Genomic DNA, 14,777 nt, shown 5'->3' on the forward strand with positions numbered 1-14,777 from the left:
CAACTACAAGCTCTATCTTACTAAACTTTTGTGTCACTCAAGTAATGTAACCTGATTGTTTTGTTAAATAATAATAAGATTAATGTTATCCTTTGAATCTTGTAACTCGGATCGTTGTATGGAATCACAAAATAAATAAATAAATTTAGCTATGTCTATAATTCTCTCAAGGACTTCTACAAAATACCATATAAAGAAAACTAAGAACAAATTTAATTGTATCCCTCGAGAGAAATTAGAGAAAAAAGGACTCAAGACAAGAACCAAGATCTTAATATACGATGAAATTGCTAAGAGATACGATGAAGAAAGTTTTTTTCTAACAAATCAATAAGCCCATCCATCACATGATCACAAAAGCAACTATCACAAGCAGGGCACATATTAGGTAACTCATTTATTGGAATAATTTGGCATGTTATCATAACACTCGTCTCAGTAGTATGAGGTGATATGCCAAAAGAACCTCTAAGAGGCAAGCCAAAATGGAGATAAAGACATATCTTGTGGTGAGAAACAAATTGTGCAAGCAAAAAGACTTGTTCAGAGAGCTTACAATGCATTGTTCTCAACACACAATAATATTGAGTACCCAAACCCATAGCTTTGATAACCATAGCCAAGCAAAGTTTCACCCTTGTTATGCCTCAAAATGTCACATTTGGTTTGTGCTAGTGAAGTTCCCAAGTGAGGAAAGAGCAAGAAAGAGAGAGGCTCAGCAAGAGAGATCTTTAATAAAATGGATCTTGAGGTTGAAGATTTAAATATAAAAAATTTTCTCTTCGTTTTAAGCTAAAAAATTGTACATTTAAGTCCTTCTCTTCCCCTCTTTCTCTAAACCTCCCTCTCCCTCTCCCTCCAGCTCCCGCGAGAGAGAGAGAGAGAGAGAGAGAGAGAGAGAGAGAGAGAGAGAGAGAGAGAGAGAGAGAGAGAGAGAGAGAGAGAGAGAGAGAGAGAGAGAGGAGGGGGGGGGGGGGGGGGGGGGGGGGGGGAAATTGCAGGTAGAGGGCGGTTTAGAGAATCTCAAAAAAAGATAAAACTAATTTTCTTTCTCATTAAGTTGTATATAAATAATATCATATTGTGGTGAACATAACTTTGAATGACCTTGTTTGTGAAGGCTTCATAGAGCTCTCTCTCTCTCTCTCTCTCTCTCTCTCTCTCTCTCTCTCTCTCTCTCTCTCTCTCTCTCTCTCAGCGGCTCTATGGAGGGCTGCACCTATCCAAAATTTGTGAATATGTCACTTGTGAGTTGTCTCTAGTTCACGTTGTATTTGTAAATGCATACATAGCATAAAACCGTTCTTGAACTACTCTCTAGAATGACCCACATAGTCATACATGAGCACAACACCTGTGTTGCATAATCTACACTGAAAAGAATGCACAACTTGTGAGCAAAATGTATGGGATCTTGAATCTTTCACACACTACCTTGTCAATCAAAAAGCACATTGATTGAAAATCAAATAGGCAAAAGAACCAGCCACCTGTGGTCATAAACTCCATCCAAGAGAAAAACTTGCTCGTGTGAAATCCGCTCCAAAATGGTTCATCATAGTTGTATATGTTGGTATGTTTGGTCAAAGGGAGAAAATGGAGAACCTTCAAATCCCAATCGCAAGGAGACACTGCAGAGCCAAGCCGCTTCAGATGCGGGCTAGAGGAGAGCCGATTCCATTCTCTCTCAATTGTCTCTTGCTAAAGTGAAGCCACGATGCTGGGGAGAAACCATTGGACCAAAACCGCTCTGGAATGGGCATGGGAGGGGAGGCAATTGCTCTCGCTATGTCAAGGCCCGAAAAATTTGGTCGATGTCGTCTTCCATCACCGGATGGAAGTGCTACGAATGCCATAGCCATCGATGCTGAGTTGATGCGAAGCCACCGAGAAGAATGGCAAAGCCAAAAAATGCACTAGTCGATGCCACATGTATGCCAGAAGGAGAGCCAATGCGCTCTTTTTCCCTCCCTCGCTCTTTGCCGAAGATATCAAAGGGTGTTGGGCCAATGCTGGGGGATGCTTGGGCTTACTCGTCGATGCTCACACATAGCGCTTACGTGTGTGTGTGTGTGTGTGTGTGTGTGTGTGTGTGTGTGTGTGTGTGTGTGTGTGTGTGTGTGTGTGTGTGTGTGTGTGTGTGTGTGTGTGTGTGTGTGTGTGTGTGTGAGCACGGTCTATTGATTTTTCAAGCTCTCAGTACCGCTGCAGATTCAACAAGTTGCCTATCGGTTTACTCACAATGTGAGCCCGCTGCAATTTGCTTGTTTGTGTGTGTGTGTGAACACACTTTTAGAGAGAGAGAGAAAATGACTCAATTTACTTTTCTATTGAAATATTGAGTGAGTGTGTGTGTGTGTGTGTGTGTGTGTGTGTGTGTGTGTGTGTGTGCGTGTGTGTGTGTGCACGCGCGCGCACATCACACACACTCTCCCTCCACTTCCCTTCTTTGTAGTAGTGCTACAAAAGCCTTGAATTCTTGAGCGCTGTTTAATGCTCACCACCCGATTCCCTCTGCTTGCTTACTTGATTTGGTAGTGCTTCAAAAAAGGCACAATGCACGGGAATGCTACTACTTACTTGCTCCAAGGAGATCCCTGCTACCTTGCTTGATTGCTTTGCTGCATAGTCGACCTCAAGCTCTTGACTTCCCTTGAGATTTTGATTTCACTTGCTCTCTCTTACTACTCCCAATTCTCTGCTACTCGACTTGCTCTGCAATGGCTATCCAATTTCTCTTATTTATCAATGCTCTCTTTGTTTTGCAGTCGAATGTCCGTTGTCCTAATTCATGCTATCCAGTGCCAATTCCTTGCCATACCCATTGCTTTGTAGACTTGCCCATAAGCTTTCCAATACTCCCAAGACCTGTTGCTCATGCCCAATTCTGCAGATGCCCAAATTTCTTCGTTGCTTCTACTCATAATTCCATCTCCTAGTTGCCCCAACTTTGCCTTTGATTGTTGTGCCTTGCAAGATGTCCACCTTCAAAAATTTATTAGGAAAGAAATGGACTCATTTTCGGGCCTTTTAGCTCTAGTGAGAGAATGCTCCTTAGCCAATAGGAAGAAGGCCAACATTACATTGAAAAAATATTTTTCTCATTTTGAAAATGTCCATGAAAACCATTTTGGTAAAATTGTCACTATCAGCAGAAAAGTAAGGCGCTTGATAATGACATCTTGCACAAGCGTCGAACACCTTTTTATGACCCGTTGTTGCTATCCTATAAAGTGAAGTACTTGCAGTTGTGCATCTCGCACAAGTATCAGTCACCTTTTTATGAAGTACTCACAATTTAAATTCGAATAGATCGTACTTGATAGTGATTGATAGGTACTATTTAAGACTATAAAGGAGTCAGAACAAGCGAATAGATGCCCTTGAGGGGTCTCTGGGACCTTTATTCGCTTGGTTCTAACCTCATGAGGCACTAGGATTAAGATATAGCATTTTTTAAGCCCACAGATGCATCCGAAATGTCCAAAAACCTTAGGATAGCTCTTTAAAACGTTGAAATCTGACGTCTCTCACTCAAGATATAGCATTTTTAAGCCTAGGGCCTCATGAGGTCAGTACCAGGCAAATATTTTTTAAGCCCACGGATGCATCCGGAATGTCCAAAAACCTTATGATAGCTCTTTAAAACGCTGAAATCTAACATCTCTCGCTCAAGATATAGCATTTTTAAGCCTAGGGCCTCATGAGGTCAGTACCAAGCGAATAGATTTTTTAAGCCTAGGGCCTCATGAGGTCAGTACCAAGCGAATAGAGGCCCTTGAGGGGTTTAAAAATGAGGTCAGCACCAAGAGAATAGAGTTTTTAAGCCTAGGGCCTCATGAGGTCAGTGCCAAGCGAATAGAGGCCCTTGAGGGATTTAAAAATGCTATATATTGAGCTAGAGAAGTCAAATTTCAGCGTTTTAAAGAGCTATCCTAAGATTTTTGGACGTTCTGCATGCATCCGTGGTATTATTTTTGTAATTTGAAAATAAGTCTTATGTGTTTTCTCTCATCGCACATCACATCACTCATTAAGGTTCACAGACATGGATTTTTGTGTACACTTAAGTTGGGCTCTCGAAAAGCATTTTGTACGAGCATGCATTTAATCGATTGAGAAAACTTTTACGTATGTACTATGAGAAATAGAATTTTTTTAAAAAAAACTTTTGCATTTTTCATAATTACCTCTCTCTATGCTGAGTTGGCGTTTCTTACAGGGCGTAAAATTGAGTCCAAGTTTCTCCTAATGGTTGTTGTAGATTCGATTTCCTCTGATATTTGCAAGATCAGAGGATGCAATGGATTTGTCTCAAGATTCCTTCTTGAGCATAGGGAAGATGCACAAGCTACCTAGGCTTGCTTCCAAGCTTACAGCTCCCACTCCACAGAGATCACCCTACTTTGTTCCCGCTAGCTTGATTTCCTACAAAGATGCCTCAAGATTTCATTGCATGAGCTCAAGAGGAGCTGCACATGCTGAGAGCTCAGAGCTCCACCACATCTCTTTTGATTTGACTTCTCCTTGCCGGATTCGGGATGAAGCTCAATATCCTCAAGCTCCCATAGCCACCGTCGAGAGCTTGTCAGGGGGGGGGAGTTACACAGATGTGCTTGTATGTGGTGAGGTGCAAGATGCTTGCACATAGGTAACATGCGCACCAGCTCTTCAAAACCCCTCAAGCAGCAACAGCATGTTCCCTTCACCTCACTTGTCTTCATAATCATATATTATTTGCCACTACTAGCTGCTCTATAAGATCCACCACTATCGGTCACGTGGGCATCGGCCAATGGTCGGTTCCCACATGGTGCCCATTGCTAGTGTGCACACTTGTTGATGGGAATTTGGACCTAAAAATCGGAAGAGTTTTAAGTGTGCCCTTATTTACTTGGTAAGCATAAGGTTTCTTTATTTCTTGAACCTACAAGCAGCCACGTGGCATAAACTAGGCTATTGCCCACGACCCCAAGTCACACGGCCAGAGCATTTGCAATGACACTATGTAGTGTTTTATTATTATCATGCAAAGACAACAATTATACATAGTGCCTACATTGAAAACCTTTGGCTGCACAATTACGGTGCTTGCTTTTTCCTTGCACCAAGTGCGTTGTCGCTTGCCCTCCTACCAAGATCCAAATCATTTTATTTTAATAATAATAATGAGCTCACACATTCTCTTAATTTTAATATTATGGCCAAAAAGCAGTAGCGCAATGATGGGTTGAAAGCTTTAGAGTACTCCTCCAAAGGTTTGCAAAGAGTTAGATGCCAACATCTATTTTTCTAAAAAAGTGTAGCAAAGTTGATCATGACCTCGCCCAGAAGAGCGAGAAGTAGAAAACATTTCAAAAATCCTCAAAGAAAATTACGACATTGACTACTAATCTTTCTGAGTACTTCATCAAAAGTTTTCTCACCAACATGAATGCCGTTCTTCCCCCTAAATAACAACTACAGACAAGACCCTTGCTTTGCTACCATCAAAAATAGCTCAGAGCTTTCCTACCCTGCAAAATCACCTACAATCCAACATTATGTGGAGCCGATAAGAAGACATCCCAAATGGGGAGCGTGTCGATGTCTTGTATGACCTCTTAAGTGCACTGCAATTGGCAATTGGCATGCATGCTAACCAACATGCTCTCAAAGCATGCGTCTTTCTTATGTACCCACTAATGAAAATGTCACCATGAGCCTTTGCCGATGTTGGGACAGACCTTGCAATAACTACATTCCAAGAGAAGATATTAAATTGGTGAGCCTAATGTGCTCTTGAGATTTCTCAAGACTATAAAAGGCCACTTGGCAACATGTTAGCGATTGTCGTTGTCTGCCTAGATTCTCCCATGCAAGTTGCTTTCTGTCTATATTATGAGCACATAAAAATATTGTGCAAATTTGGGTGCTTTTTACTCGCAGAGTTCTTTATAGACACCGCTCCAAAGCCTTATTTTCCAGTGCCACCTTCAGCACATCCACCACCTTCAATATGTGTAATAAATTGCACCTAGGTGCCATGTTTTTCTCGTTGATGGGCGTACATGCAATAACTCTGCTCATGTAATTTGGCAACTCACCAATGCATCGACCGGAAATGGTCATTGGTTATGGGGGTGGTTATGGTTAAGTATGGGAGTGGTTGCCCCCGTGTAGGTACAGTTGACTTGGGGGCCTACGCTTTGACATTTTGGTTAATCGGTGATAGCCCACCCAGGTGACTGGAGACCGGTTGGGGGCTGCTTGCCATCGGATATCTAACCAACACTCGGATTGACGATCGATGGCAGGTCTTAGGTTGGTTCAAGCACAACAACCAAAGCTGAAGCATGGCCATTACACACGTAAATCAACACAAAAATCAAGTTTGATTCTGATAGTCGCCAATGTGCAATGACTGGCAACAACGATTAAGATGACGTCAAGGGGGGGCTTTGGGCAGGGACAATAGTTCGTGGTGGAGAAAGGGGTGAGCATAGTAGAGTGGGTCAAAATCACGTGGACACCAACAGAGAATGCATGCAAATGGTGGTCAAAATAGGGAGAAGCAACGTAGTCATTGGTGAGACAAAGGCGCTAAACAGGAGAATGGGATGTTGATGTAACAATGGGGCTTACGCATGAGGCTAAGTTGAAAGAAAGATGAATGCATAGAAGCAGTGGTGATGGTAGACATGATATCAAAAGTGAAAGCAACAGTCAACACGAGGTCAGAACTAGCATAGAAGAGATGATGATGAAGATCGCAAGAGACATGATCGACATGTTGATGAAGATTGGGGGAGACATGAGAGAAGTACCATGACATAGAGGATGAAGTTTGAATATAGAAGTGATAGTAGTGACAAATTTGAATATAGAAGTGATAGTAGTGACAAGGATGCAAAGATCAAAGGACTCACGGAGAGCATTACAACAATAGATGCAATGGATATGTTGACAGTAACGATGATGATAAACGTAGAGACCGATGATAGAAAATCTAGCTCTTCAAAAGGTCATCAACCATAGTAGCTTGAGTTGTTCAATTTTTAGCAAGACATTGATCATGGCTACTTTGTGTAGCCTGCCAACTTTCGTGATCAAAAGGATGGGACTATGCATGTGTCACAATTTTGTTACATGTACGCTTGCTGATACAAGTGAAGCATTCCTATTTTTCTTTCTCTCCTAAACGCAAGACTTAAAACAAGGAGAAACACAAAAGTCACTGCAGCATGTCGTGTGGATATCAGCAACTGTATTGATGGAAATAAACGTGATATAAAAATCTCGCGTGTTGATATGTCTGTTGGTATGCACTTCGGTATCATCACATCGATATGATCATTGACATAGCAAGCATTCGTATACACGTTGGAATATAATATGTGCATACTGATGCGCATATCGACGAGCATACCGACGCTCATATTGATGCCAAAACCTGCAAAAAATAATGAACAGAGAGAGTTGGCATCTAGTGCTGCATGTACTACAGCACCAAAAGCAGCTCTCTCAGGATGAGAAGATCCTACAGACTCCAGGCGTGCTTTGGCCCCATCTTGCGGGTGCTAAAACCTGTCGTCTGGATGCTCCTCCGTCTCTCGCACAATCCCTACCCACTCCTTTTCATCCTACCACCATGCCGGATTTGGCTCATTATTCTTGTATTTGTATTGTGATTCAAATAGACGATGTGACATCATTGCAATAGGCACGTCCAAGATCCAGTCATATTTCTCGATCCACTTTTGCATGACTTTTGATTTGACACGAAAAAATCTCATAACCTTTTCACGTATTTTGACATCCATGTTCCTCATGATGTCGTGTCCCTGTTGTGGCTCCTTCCGAGTTAACTTTGCGCTTTTCTGAGAAGTTCACAATCAGGGTATCCCTGGGTCAATTGAACCCAAGGACTCACTGATAAAAACAAGAGACTCCTGCATAAACCATCCCTCAAATATGCTACCCTCAAGACGAGCCCTTTGATGAACAAACACTTTTAACGTCTTCATGAATCAGGACTCGCTGATAAAAACAAGAGACTCCTGCACAAACCATCCCTTGAATATGCGACCCTCAAGACGAGCCCTTTGAAGAACAAAACCTTTTAACGTCTTCATGAATCACTCCAAGAATAATATTTACCTGTAATGGACCGTTCCAACTTCATCAACCACATGCACAAGTACATGCATTTGGACAGTAAGAATTTTGGTTGAAAAATACTTCTCCACCATATACATTGCCTCTATAGCATTTAAGAGAGCTGCATCTATGCTATCTCTCCTTATGTCTTTTGATGAGATACAACGCACCAACTCACTAATCTTGTAAATTGTGTTTCTTATTGCTATATGTGTCAAGGAATCTTTGATGGAAATTGGTAAGATAAACTGTAAAAATTTATTCCAATTATGAGACTTAAGACCACTTAGTTTTTCATCTTTAGTAAAATCTATTTTTGAGCATCGCATGTTCCCGATAGAAGTTTTGAATGTAGATATGACTTTCTTTACTTGTTGCTCCTCTGCCTTTTTCAAAACCCATGGATCTTTTGGATTAGTGTAATTTCCATTGGGGTTAAGACAAGGCTACATCTTTGGCATTCTCTCCACGGCTTGCAGGTCGTTTCTTTTTCTAGTAATGGTCTTCCATAGGATCTCCCCCATATTTTTTAAAATATGCATTCGGCTGAGCAAATGATTGATAAACAAGTCATTCCAATATGGAAGTTTGTGAAAAATAGAGAGTCGAGGTGGCATAAACTCTCCTGATTCTTGCCACATGTTCTTCCAATCACTCGCCTTCAATGGGTGCATGTTGTGTTTGTATATATTTGGTTCGTGTAGCTCATGACCTTTAGGCAAAAATCATCAATGCTCCTCGTACACTGTCTTGCCCAAATAATCAGAGTTACAAAATCCAACTCGAGGATCACATAGCAGACATGCATGGTTGCTTGAGTAGCTCAAATGTTTAAACCAGAAAGAAATAACAAAAAAAGATCCAGCATTGAACTAGAATCACATATAGAATGCACTAGATATGGGTTTCAAAGTACTTATATGAACACTCACCAAAGCTTGGCCAAACATGCATGGTCACATGAGAATGCCTTGCACATGGACACGTTGTCAACCGATCGGTTGGGACATGTGAACCACATCATTTCTTGTCCACAAGATTTGAAGCTCCTCTATAAGTGGTGCCAGATAAACATCCATGTTCTTTACCTTCTTTTACTTCCTTGGAACAATCAATGACAATAGAAGATGGACCTTCTTGATAGCCAACCATGGTGAAAGATTATTATTCACCAAGAAAATAGGCCATGCGCTCCATGAGGAACTCCAAATTCCAAATGGGTTTACTTCGTCCATTGCCAAACCAAAATGGACACAACGAGGTCCTTCTTTAAATGAAGGCCATTGTTCCTCTATGTGCTTCCATGCAAGAGAATCAGTAGGCACCCACATCACATCATATGTGGATCTAGTGTTTTGATGCCATGTCATCAAAGTTGCTATAGATGTGTCCTTGAACATACCTTTTATCCTTGGAATGATTGGAAAGTGTTGTAGAATCTTTGCAGGGACAAATTTTCCTTGTGTGTCCTCTCTATACCTATTTGATCCGCATTTGGGAATTGTTCCAAATACTCATACTCATTTAGAAATCATTAGGTCATGCATGGATTTTACTATAATCCATCCAGAAATTCGTAAGCAACTGTTTGGCGGCAAGTCAAGTAGGGAACATGTGATTGTCTTTTGGAAAAATCTACTTGTTGAGAAATTTGTCAAAACCATTTAAACTATTTAAACAAGAACTTTGGGGCTCTCAATTGCCAAATTCCTCATGTTGTTATTGATTTTGCCAAACTTTGATCATACAATTTTTGCAATAATTGTTGCAAATTTTGAATCCATGAAGTTGCTACACTTTTTTGTTGCTTAAGTCGTGTGCTTTTATGATAACAAAATATTTTGCACATGAGTTGCATCTCTCTTGAGATCTTGTTTGATTAACAATATATTTATATAGATATTGAGCCTCTAGAATCATGTCAAAAAATGTGTTTGGCTTGTGTATTCATGTACTTCTGTCTTCCAAACAACATGCAAGGGAGCATTGAGCTATTTTGTCTTTCTCACAATTCTTTGCTTTCGCCACTAACTTGTTTTCAATTACCTTCTCCAAATTTTTGCAATGGCACTAGTGAGGATGTGTTCCAGTCGTGCCTTAGTGTTTCTAAAGAAATATGTCAGAATCTACGTCTAATGTCAAGGTACATAGGGATTACAACAACAGTATTGATGAGATTCTCAACGTTGTGGCAAGGTCAAAGTGGTAAAATATACATAGGTATTTACCCTCATTAATCCACTAAAATTATCCACTTTTAGTACTATCATAACTATCTCAATTACCTCTCTAGGTCCCATCTATTTGTTTGACTAGTTGTCACACTACTCGTTTGTGGTTATAATTCTCCTCTCTCTCTCTCTCTCTCTCTCTCTCTCTCTCTCTCTCTCTCTCTCTCTCTTAATTGGTGTTTGAGCTCAGAAATTATATCCAATAGTTACATCAACCACATACTTATTTCCCACCAGTATCCTTTTGGCCTCAATGATTGGTTACCGTATTATACCAAAAGCTACAAAATTGGGTTCTCTTCCTTTTCTTAGAAAGTGAAATTGTGATGCTCTTTCTTTGCTAATGTTTTGCACATAATGGCATTGCTCTAATATTGTTGTCAGAGATGAAAAATTTTTTTGTTAGATATGATATTTGTGGTAGTCAAGTCAACCCACGATATAGTTATCTTGCACAACCATGGGCTAAGCTCTTGGTGTCACTATATAGCATAGATGGCGAAACAAAAAATGGGAAGGCAATCACATCGATTATGTGAGAGAATTGGGATTAAAGTGCAGCAAAACTTAGAGATTAGCTAGAGTAATCAATCAATTGTGTAACATTGAGCATATTTGAGCATGGCGATTGCAAAGCAAGCATTAACTAAGATTCAATCACAAATCACACACATGTACCAAAATATTGAGAGAGAGAGAGAGAGAGAGAGAGAGCATTCAACATTAGTTGAGACTTTTGGAGCTGAAATCCCCCTTTAAAAAGACTTTGTATTAATTAATTCTTCTTCTTGAGAAGAGCTTCTCATCAATACAAGTGGCTAATTGCACTTTCAACTACACAAATTGAAGAGATGAAAGCTCTAAAATTTGGCAAAGTTTGCAATTAGATTTTTCACTTAAAACACCTCATTGAACTCAATCCAAAGGCCATAAACACCTTGCAGATGATAGGATCTACAGGGATTAAGCATAAATCAAGTTGGAAAGAAGATATGAAGTAGTAACATGTGTAGTTAATTATGTAAAAGTTTAAGCCATAGCTATGGAGACTTGTGTGTGTGTGTGTGTGTGTGTGTGTGTGTGTGTGTGTGTGTGTGTGTGTGTGTGTGTGTGTGTGTGTGTGTGTGTGTGTGTGTGTGTGTGTGTGTGTGTGAGAGAGAGAGAGAGAGAGAGAGAGAGAGAGAGAGGAGATGATGAGCCTTGAGAAGAGCATGGAGAGCTTCTTTTTGGCTAAGGATTGCATCAAGATTCAAGAGCCAAGAAGACAGAAGTTTCCATGCTCTCTCCAGTGTAGTCTTGTAGAAAAACAAAGAAATCTCCCTCTTTTGAAAAAAATATAAACTACAAATTTGTTCATCTCGTCGTTTTGATAGGCCTGGAGGGCCCTTTTTACAAAAATGCTTTCTTTTTTGAGTTATTCCAAAAATGCTCACCCTATGTTTTGTAAAAGCAGTTTTCTATTTTTAGAACTACTCCTCGTACCATCTCTTTTCCATGGGAGGCTTGTGGACCACATCACTTATCTCTACTTAACTTAAGGTTGGCATGTATGGATAGTAATACCTTGGCTTTAGGTTGGCATGTGTGGATAATAACACCTTGGCTCTCATTCCCACCGTTTGGTTAACCTTCTCATTTCGAAGGCTTTTGGGATCCGTTTTGGACACATAAATATTCCGTCTTTGCCCCATAAAATCATGATATTGAATTCCTTTGGCACTTCTGAAAAATGCATTTAAATTTTGAAACTATCTAGTTTACGAACACATTCCTTTGTCCATTGTACATAATTGGACCTTCTACTATTTTTATTCTTCATTTAAGTGGACCAAAAATGAAATTTGGCGATAAGTTAACCTATTGGGGTTTTAGAATTGTTACCATATACATGTGGTAGTGATGTGTGTGAACACACTACGACCGTTGGGGCATTTTTTCCCTTTTTAGGAGGTTTTTTCCCTCGAGCATTATATATACGCCCATCACTCTAGGCCTATCTATCTTTCCATTGCACACTAAGTAACACACTCTCTATTGTGTGCCTTGAGCTTCCTTCATCTTCTCCAAGCTATGTGCATTTCTCTGCAACCCTAATTCCAACAATTGGTATCAGAGCAGGTTGCGTCCTCTCGGGCTTAGTCGCCAGCTGCTCCAGCACACACCTGCTCACTTTCTCCAATTCCAGTGAGCTTTGGCAAGCGTTCGCAGGTCGACAAATATTTCGGGTAAGCTCATAGAGATCAATCTGCTCAGATTTTTTATTCGGGCTCATTTCAGTCTCCGTTTCCAATACAGACAGTACTGCACAAGCTATTTCGTCATTTTGTGCAAAATTTCTGTTAGTGTCGTTTTCTGCATAACAGTTGCCTCATAGTCTTCTACGGTTTGTGCTATATAGCACGTGTTGTTCCTGCTCCGTTTCTCCTAGTTTCGGGCAGTTTTCACATCAGCTGCAGCATTTACCATGGCTGACAACAACATAGATGTGTTCAAGATGTTTGCTGTTGAGGACAGGTTGGATGGGGACAACTACCCTATGTGGGCTTATATGATGCAACATGTTCTTGCGTCAAAGGGCGTCTGGAACATTCTGCGGGGCATTGATGTACATCCTGGTTTTGAGGATGTAGGCGATGTTGAGGATGTTGCAGGTCTTGCTGCAAGGATTACTACTATAGAGTTGTTTTGCCTAAGGCAGAACAAGCTCGTTGGGATGTAAAGGATGCGGAGGCTCATGCATTGATTGCATTGTCTGTGAAGCGCACCATTGTTCCTCACATTCGTTCAGCAAAATCTACAAAACAAGCTTGAGATATTCGAGCAGGTCTTTATGCAAGCCGCAATGAGGCTAAAATTGCTTTGCTGCATAAAGAGCTGGAGTTGAAGATTATGCATGAGAAAGATGATATGGACACTTTCCTTGCTGGTGTCAAGGATATCAATGAGCAACTTATTTCTGCAGGTGAGGTCATTTCAGACAGTTCCCTTGTGCAGACTGGTCTTGATGCCTTACCAGATTCCTACCAGACTTTTGCTAGTACTTGGAGACTAATGACCCAAGGAAATCCTGAAGTTTTTAAGTTTGATGCATTATGCACATTGTTGTTGCAAGAGTCACTTTCCAGAAAAAACAGAACTAGGTAGTGTGCAGTTCAACAAGCTTTTATTGCTTCTCAAACAAAGGGTGGTAACAGCAATGCGGCCACTTCTTATGGTTCTGTTGTGAGTGGAAAAACTTATGTTCCTAATGCTTCTGCTGGTAGCAATTCATCTGGAAATTCTGGTGATAAGGGCAAAAAGAAGATGCGTTTCCATTATTGTAAAGCTAATGATCACTTGATCAAATCTTGTCCTAAGTTGAAGTCCAAAGAGGCTAAGAAGAAAGAGGGTGGTTTCACTGAAAATGCTGGTTCCACTACAAATGCAGCCATTGTTGAGTCTTTTGTGAAAGGAGATTGTGTTGCTAATGTTGATGCAGAATGGGCTTTTTGCGCAGAGTGCACTTACAATCCTGTTCTCCATGATGCATGCTTGTCAGTTGCTGCAGATTCACATGTGTGGTATTTTGACAGTGGTGCTACAAAGCATATTACCTCACATCGTGAATTGTTGACCTCTCTCAAAGTTGTCCCTCATGGGAATTCAGTCACTTGTGCCAACAATGCCTCTTATCCGGTTCAGGGAGTTGGAAAGATAGTTCTTACTGCTGCAAATGGCAGTTCCTTCACACTTGTTGATGCACTTTATGTACCTGGGATCAAGAAGAATCTCTTGTCTGTATCCGCACTTGCTAAACTTGGACTTGTAGTCAAATTTGTGGATGATAGATGTACAATTCATGATCTCAGTTTTGGTGATGAAATTGTTGCATCTGGCCTTTTGTGCCGTGAGTTGTATAAGCTCACTTTGTATGACAAGTGTGGATAAAATTTTCCAAATGTTGTTGCAGATTCAAGGGCTATTTCAGATGCAAAACTTTGGCATGCACGTTTTGGTCATCTGAATTTTGCCAGTTTACTGCGTTTGCAGAAATTTGATATGGTTGCTTCTTTGCCACCTCTTGAAGCACCTGTCAAACATGTTTGTGAAGGCTGTATTTTGGGTAAGATGCAGCATTCTAAGTTTCCAAAGGATGGTTCAATTTTGGGCCACATGCAGGTTGCAGCTTGTGCATAGTGATGTTTGTGGGCACATGCAAACTCCGTCCTTAGGCAATTACCTTTACTTTGTGACTTTCATTGATAATTACTTCAGGCATGCATGGGTATTTCCGCTTAAAGCGAAGTCCGAGGCTTTTATGTGCTTCAAACAATATATGGCTATGGCTGAAAATGTCTCGAAATGTACTATGGGCACCCTCCATTTCGATCGAGGGGGGGAGTATATGTCTCATGAATTTAATGCATT

This window comes from Adiantum capillus-veneris, chromosome 20 (assembly GCF_014529385.1).
Source record: "Adiantum capillus-veneris isolate H3 chromosome 20, ASM1452938v2, whole genome shotgun sequence".
Taxonomy (NCBI): Eukaryota; Viridiplantae; Streptophyta; class Polypodiopsida; order Polypodiales; family Pteridaceae; genus Adiantum; species Adiantum capillus-veneris.